This window comes from Neolamprologus multifasciatus, chromosome 2 (assembly GCF_963576455.1).
Source record: "Neolamprologus multifasciatus chromosome 2, fNeoMul1.2, whole genome shotgun sequence".
NCBI classification, from domain to species: Eukaryota; Metazoa; Chordata; class Actinopteri; order Cichliformes; family Cichlidae; genus Neolamprologus; species Neolamprologus multifasciatus.
Genome location: NC_140440.1, coordinates 1,015,996 through 1,024,518, shown reverse-complemented (window position 1 = coordinate 1,024,518; position 8,523 = coordinate 1,015,996). Strand labels below are relative to the sequence as shown.

General features: G+C 39.4%; 1 pseudogene; it reads left to right on the top strand.

The window, feature by feature from the left end:
* The first annotated feature begins 535 nt into the window (after positions 1–535).
* Positions 536–6,849, top strand: LOC146523792 (uncharacterized; annotated as a pseudogene).
* Positions 6,850–8,523: the final 1,674 nt, after the last annotated feature.

The window sequence follows — 8,523 nt, the reverse complement described above, 5'->3', positions numbered from 1 at the left end:
TCTTTAGCCAGTAGGCGTGAACCATGTCGGGCCCTGGTGCTGTCCAACTCTTCATACTGGAGACCCTTTCTTGGATATCTGCCACTGTGATGGTTACTGGACCCTGTTCAGGGAGGTCGCTATGGTCTGCCCTCAGATCCACTAGCCACTGAGCATTGCCGTTATGGGTTGCGTCCTTCTCCCATATGCTCTTCCAGTATTGCTCTGTCTCCAGCCTTGGTGGTGCTGTTCTCTTATTATTGTTCCCTTGCCACTGAGAGTACACCTTTGCTGGTTCTGTGGAGAACAGCTGGTTTATTCTCCTGCCTTCTATCTCTCTGGTGTACCTCCTCAAGTGGCTGGCCAAGGCTGTGAGTCTTTGCTTGGGTCAGGTATTGCTTTAGGTATGGACAGCTTGCTGTATTTCTTATGCACCTTCTTTGTCGCACCTTTCTGCAACTCCGTTAGTTGGCTAACCTCCCTCCGTGCTCCGTGTTATCTCCCCGCCCCCCCCCCCCCCGAGGGATATATATATATATATATATACACAAGGCTTTACAACTAAGTTAATGCTGAAAGTACAAACATCACTAATGTCACACAACTTTGCCACATGTGGCCAACAGCAATGTTTTAATGTTCTTCGTTATTAAACATTCGCACATAAATAAGTGACGTCATATTCAGTACTTACTTTTGACAGTTCACTCTTGGCCACTCCCTTCTGCCGTATTTTGCGGCAAAATTATCCACACCCACCGCCCGTGAATTGTGGGATATATGGGACCACAAAGCGTGCACCGGACCACGCTTGATATTTGGGGAAATCGACGGCGCATTTGGAGTATGCATTTGAAGTACACTTCGAATTGGGACAGCCGTCGTCGCGTGGCGGTGACGTAATCACACTTAAAATGCGTACTTCAAGTGTGCAGACCCTGAATTGGGACACAGCTTGAGATTCAGCACAGGAGGGAGGGGGTGAGCGAGTCCTAAGTGATTCGCTTACGCTTACGATTCAGCACAGGAGGGAGGAGGTTAGTGAGTCCTGAGTGATTCGTTCGCTCTATGATCAGCACAGGAGGGAGGGGGTGAGCGAGTCCTGAGTGATTTGCTTACACTTATGATTCAGCACAGGAGGGAGAGGGTTAGTGAGTCCTGAGTGATTCGCTTACCCTACGATTCAGCACAGGACGGGAGGGGGTGAGTAGCTTAAATGTGCTGTTAGCATGTTAGCAGAGCGATGCTACTGTGAACCGAGGAGCTATTGTCTTGATGTGAGCTTCTACTCAGGGATTTTTCTTCCAGTTCAGAGCATAAATTTTTTTGTTTAGATACTGGATGTTGTGTTTTTCTCCACAATTTTAATTATAAGCTAGCTATATTGCTGGTAACAGCAACAGGGATGAGTCAGTGAGTGAGTTGGGCTTGTGAATCATGATTCATGAGTCAGTAAAGTGATTCTCGAGTATCGAACGATTCGTTCATGATTCGCGCATCACTACATCCAATTGTAATTCAATCTAATTGTGTTTCTCCCCCTCCTCTTCCTCATTTTGCTGGAGATGTGAACAGAATTAGGGTGCATCTGAATTAATTTGTGCAAACAAGAAAAATCTACAGCTCTTCGGTAAGAGGTGGCCTTGTGATTTAAGCCGGGTAGAGTAGATTTATGTGTTGATGCTACCTGCTTCAGCTCCTCGACTGGCTGCTGAGTGATATTTACACCCTGGCTGGATTACAAACCTTAACCACGTGCTGAACTTTGGCCCAGCTTTTATACCTCTTGTTAATGTAACAACCTCTTCTTGGCTTAATGTATTAGTGATGTGTCGGTCGCAAACGAAACAGCTCTTAGATCCGAATCTTTGACGTGAACGACGTGAGCCGGCTCCTTAGCGCGAGTTGTGGGGTTTTTTTTTCTTTCTCTCACCCTCTCTCTCTTGCACTTTTTTCCGCTTCACTCCACATGTGAGCCTTGTGCTTTATGCTGGGATGGGAGGGGCGGTAGCACAGGAGCAGAGCGGGAGGGAGAGACAGAGAAAGAGCCAAGGACAACAACATCACATTAGAAAGGTATATTAATCATCCACAACTATTTTCAGTTGCAGATGATAAAGGATTCAGAAAGTTTATTCATGCAGGCCCATAAGACAGAGAATATGCATGTTCTTTTTGTTTTCATATTTTATTTAATTGTGTTGTGGTTTGCAGTGTTTTGTGTTGTTTCACTTTAAATTTGTTTAAAAGGAAAAAGCTGAAAATTTAAATAGTTAAAAGAATAATTGGTTTTTGTATTATATGATTTATATATTACATTTTATGTGGAGTGAATAAATAAATGTCTATTTATGGTGGCCCCTAAAGACAAAGCATGTACAAACCCTGAAGCACATACAAACTCCAAAACACATAAAAACTCCAAAACACGTACAAAAGACAACAGAAGTGCTCCAGGATGCTAGGCGCAGTGTTGAGCTTTTGTTACCTAGTGGCTACACAAGTCAGCAAGTACCAACGACCAGATTTGGTGTGTGGTAGTAACAGGTAACAGGTGTAATTTAAGTGATCTAGGTAGCGCTGTTTTAGAAGTTCAGTTAACGCTAGAAATGGGTTTTAGAGTTTGTACGTGCTGTTTGGAGTTTGTACATGCTTTGTCTCTAGGGGCCACCGCATATATTTATATATATAAAGATATATAAATAAAACCACTTTCTTTTTTTTTTACATTAGTAATTCCTTTTGTGCATAATTTTATATTATTGTTAATAATAAATTAACTAAAGCAACAAAACAACCTGAAGAGCCGATTGGGAGCCGAAAGAGCCGGCTCTTTTTAGTGAGCCGAGCCGAAAGAGCCGGTTCTCTAAAATGAGCCAGAAATCCCATCACTATAATGTATGATGGTGGATAAATGAAATGTACAAAGAAAATTTAACTATATTACAAAAGGACATCTATCTTGGAAACATCAAATGACCGGAGCATAATTTTCAAGTAGTCCGTAAATAAGTTATAACAGTCATGTGACACATGAGAAGGCGTGTCTTTTTCTATTCATTCAAAACACTTCAAAACACTCTTCCAGAATTCAAAGTACAGGCTGATGTGAGTATTTAATGTAGGGCTCAGCTCTACTGAATTTCTGAGTTTCTAGAGCAGACACAGAGCTCACGTCACAGGCTTCAGGCGCCATTTTAGTGACTTTAACAATATTATACATTTTTATATCGGTCTAGCTGACATTACGTGATGTACGCAGCACGCAATAGAACCACGTATTTTAGAAGCCAAAGGTTCAAAGCAGTTAGGAGTACCTTCACTGAATTATAACAGTGTTTTTAATTGTAATTAATTATAACTGTTTTTTTAGGAAAACAGTTCTGTATACCAATCCTAAATTGCGTTAACGTCAACGGCTAACATAGCTAACCGTTATTGTTAGCACAGCATTAACAGCAAGCTACAGTGACAAGTAACAAAAACAAAACAGTACAAAGGTTTTAATGAAAATGTTTTACCTTTTTCAACAGTCCCAGAATCCAGAGCTTCAGAGACCAGCAGGTACTGAAGCCTGTTATCTGCTTCGCTGTCACCGGCCGTGAGAAAGTGTTTTTCCCTTAGAAAGTTCAAGGCCCACCGCTCGCGCGACCTGCCTGCGCATGCGCATCCCAATGACTGACCCCCTCCGTCCGCTCCTGGGAGGTTGCCATAGTACAACGTGTTGTAACGTCTCTCTCTCTCTCTCTCCCTATCATTTGGCTCAAAACACATATTAAAAAATTGCTCAGTGATGAACAAGTACTCAGATCATTTACCTAAGCAGTGTGCTTTAAGTGAAGTGAGTAAGTGTGTTGGTAAGTGTGTTCATTACATTGACATTCTGTTGTGCAGTTGTTATTTACTTGTATTTTATAATTTGACTTTACATACTGCTGGGTGGTTTGTAAAGTTTACAATACCTAGTATTATCATTATGCTATATTTTCTAATATATATAGTAATCTCAAAAGTAATGCCTTGAAGCAGAAAATAGTAATACTTTATTAAAACTTAAAATTAAAGTACAGTATTTGAATGCGTGTATTGTGTCTACTGTTTGTTAACTCACCATATTCATAAACATCTTAATAATAAATTCCATATTCTATTACCACATTATTTGTGATCAATGGGTTTGCTGGGTTAGGTGTGTGTGTTTGTGTGTGTGTGTGTGTGGGGGGGGTCTTTAGGCTTTGGCCTCCACCCCTGCCACCAGTATATTTTTAAGCAAGTATTTCTAGCTTTATTTGAATATTCAGTTTCCTACCATCTGCTCTTAAAGGGTAATCATCAGGTAACCCGCCCTCCCCCTTCGCACACACATGCACACAAACAAAACACACAGTATAATTCACACCCTCATTATAGTGAATAAATATTTATGCCATTTTACACCATCAAACTTAGATAGCTAAGGATGAAGAACCTTTTGTTCTTTAAAGAACCATTTATAATAGCTATGAACCATCTACAAAATAAAAAGGTTCTTTGACGTATGATGGTTCTTTAAAGAACCATGAAGACATCTGAAGAACCATTTAAGGACCATAATTTTTCTGAGAGTAGGATAAGTAAAAGGAACTCTACTGAAGTTGCCAAAAAGTTGGTGGCAAAATATCCCAAATCTCTGCAAGACATAATAGAGGGAGATGTGATTGGTCCAGGGTATCACTCTCTAGTCAAGCAATTGGAGTACAGAATTGACAGTGTGAAGCGATCTGCGACCCCCAAAATAAGAAAACAAAAGTGTCATACTGATGAGTCTGACACCGACTCTGTTCCTCCAAAACAGAGAGCAGCAATTCAAGACACTTATGGGTGCATTAACTGGGATGTGAAATTCCTGCCCCTTGGAGAAACTCCAGAGAGCCAGCAATTGAAAAAAGAAAAACTTAAGATGATTTTTCAGATGCAAATCCTGAAGAAGTCAAAAATCTAATGAAACTGACTTTCTACACACAGCGTAAACAAGTCATCCAGGGAAAAAATATAAAATACCTCATGGAAGAATGGCCATTTTGGTTTAGAGAACTTGGCATGGCAGTCCACTTCAAGGAACTCACTGGAATTGGACTTAAAGCAACTTTGATACGCAACGTGGATCTGAAGGGGGAACGACTCCTGAACTACATGAATACTGTCTGTGCAAACAAGAACAAAAAGCTCCTACAGGCTGTAACCAAGCTTAAAGGGGAGAGCTGACTGGTTGCTCTGAAGACATCAAAGACATGGTGCTACTTCTGCTGTCCTACCTTGATGAGAAAGAAGATGTGATGTTCTGATATGTGGAGGACACATGCCTGGCAGGGGAAATACAGATGGACCAGCTTTACTTGACTTCCACAATTGTGGTGTGTGGTAAGTTATTATTTTTGATCTCTACTTCTGTCTTGTATTTTTCTGTTCCCTTTTTTTTATTTTCATTGCATCTGGAAAACAACACAAATTGCACAATGTTTTGTTGCCATAATCCCTTCAAGGTTAGTCAAAGTGGCCTTCAAAGTACTTATGTTTCTCTCCCCTAAACCCGCAGATATATTGATATTTGTACTGATCATATTTCTTATTTGCTTTTCAGGAGTGTCCTGTTATTCCTCTAAACGGTTTATGCTGAGCGTGGACCGAAACATTGTACACGGCAACATCACCTCCTTCATTTCTGCCCTATGCATTATGTTCGGGAGCTATTATTGCTTCAACATTCATTACCCATCACAGCTGGCATCAACCCTGGAGTTTCTGCAGAGGTACTTCCTTTTGGATTAATTTAGCCAGCACTTAACTGGAAAAAATAGTAGTTGCTGAATTGACTTTGAGTTTAGGGGACTTCATTTTGCCATTTAAGTAGCTTCAAAGTAATTGTTGGAATAAAGCAGACCTTCCCAAAGTGTGGGGCCTGCCCCCTAGGGGGGCGCAGAGCCATTGCAGGTGGGGGGGGGGGGCATGAAAAGGGAAAAAAAAACCAACAACAACGCTTGGACACTGCTAGCACAGGGCGCCCACACAAACGCAAAGCAGGAGATGAAGCATAGCTGAATATGTTTCGAAACTAACTTCATTCTAAGCCAAAGACTAGAAATATGGTGAAGCATATCTTCCCTTTGGCTTCACCTGCACAAGTGCCGAGGTAGGTCTCCCCTGCAAAATTGGTTTTCCCTTCGTCGGGAGCACCGCTGGGCTCTCCAAATCACGGACAAACAGTATTTTTAGTTCACAAACATTTGTTGTAATGACTAACTACTCCTGACATTTTGGAGATGTTAGCTCTTTATACAGTAAAGTTACAGTGGGATACAAATAACATCAGGCTGATCCTGCCATGATTTGTTCCCCCTGTCTAAATCACGGACAAACAGTATCCCACAGCTGTTTATGTTTTTAAACCCATTTTGTACAGAGAGGCATTTTTTTTGAAAAATGTATTGATAGCAATGTTGAATATTATTACACAGGAAACAAAAAACAACTACATGTAAAATAATCACACCGTGACGCCTCTGCCTTTCTAAATAGAGGGACAGTAACTGCGTGTTTATATGTAAGCCTGTGAAACCTGAAGATAGAGACAAAATACTGTTAATCTGATTATCTGCCATTCTGCAATTCCTCTCATGTAAGCACGTAGCGTAAAAGAGTTAGTAGTTTATTTTCTTTCTACCTGCAGATTACTTGTATTTGCTTAATTGTTTACTAAATGTTTGAGGTGTGAAATAAACCGCAATTTAGCAAAATATGCATGTGCGCGCAAGGGGGGGGAGGGGACATTTTTCTGTAAAACAAAGGGGGGCCCAGCAAAAAAAGTTTGGGAACCACTGGAATAAAGAGTTATTATTGCATATATTATATAATATTATTGATGTGAAGTTTTTCTCGATAAAATTCAAATAATCATCTGTTTTTCTTCTTTTTTCCAAGATGTTTTTTCTCCATCAATCCAGAGAAGGGCACTAAAGTGGAGAAAACGAACACATCCCATCTTCACGTGAAGCCAAGAGTCCTTACCTTGATTCATGAACTTTCAGATTATGAATGGCGTGATGTCTGAACATGGACTAAACACAGAGGGGCCACACTCACAGCATGAAGATTTATTTCAGCCTTTTATCAGGTCAGTTCTTCAAGCTTAAGAGGCACAGAAAAGTTTCAGACAATGTTATTCTGTTCTGTATGATTGTTGGTTATGTAATTCCTCGTTTGCATTCCTGTACCTCAATTTGAAAAATAAATATTTATATTAGTACAATTGTTCTATTTTGTAAAGAACAATTGTACTAATTCTTATTGGCTGTTTAAAAATTCTTAAATTCATTAATTAAAAGTAGTGCCAGGGGTTCTGTCATTGTGTTTTTGTTTTTTTTTATTAACACATTTTATTGAAACAATCTGTGTTTCAGACTGATGTAACAGTTCACTGTTCTTTTAGATCAATAAATAATTAAATTGTAAATTGTCTTGGCCTAAGCTTTTCAATATATTAACTCCTAAACTTATATCTGGCTTTGGTTTCCAATTTTAAATGCTTACATTTTGTACATTGGGTTACTGCCTTTAATATATTTATTTTTCATTGACCAATAACATTTTAATGCAATAAATTCATAGCGTTAGTTCTATTTTCACTTTGTTAGAAGTCAGAACTGGGTTCTAACTCAATTTACAATGAAAAGTTTTTTTTACAAATTCGATGTTATCGTGACTGTAATGCATTAAATTTGCTGACCTGCTAGAGGTAGAAAAGACCAGAAAAATTCTGTTAAATAGCAGTTTTATAAATGAGGCTTTCACAATAAAATACTGTTGAATTTATTTATTTTTTTCTGTGAAACTGAGATTTAGTGTACAATAAGCAGCAACTTTGTGTAAATCTTACAGTGTTTAATAGCAGTTTGGCCATGCTAATTTGACATAAAAGGGCTGTTGAATTTACTGGTTTGACATGTTTTTAGTTTTTAAACTGTAATTTTTACAGCTTTTTAAGTATTCTTGTTTACAGTTCACAGTTTTTTCTACAGAATTATTCTGACAACCACAGCTGCCAGATTTTTCTGTAAAATCAGCAGGATTTTTTTACAGTGTGTAATTTACTGTCAATTTATTTGAATGAGATCTCTCTCACACATGCATCACTTCAGTTTGGCCTCAGAGAGTGACAGTAAAAAAGGACAGGTGTTAACTTGGTTTGTCAGCCCTTTATTCCACTGGACCACATATCACATCAACACTTCAGCACAAGCGACCTCTCTTTGCCAGTGTACTTTATCAATTTATCTTTATCACAGAGTCAGGGAAGAGAAAGGAAAGGACAGACAACGCTAACGCCTTGGAAAGAAACAGGCTGTTTTGTTAAAACTGCTGGCTTGGCTCATTTACACACAAGTTGTTTGCACCCTGACACTGCAGGGACACGCCTCTCTCTCCTAGATCATCATTTGTCAATGAGCACACCCTTACTGATGTGAAGTGTACAGAGTAGTTTTCAGTGTGTAAACGTGAAGTAGTTTT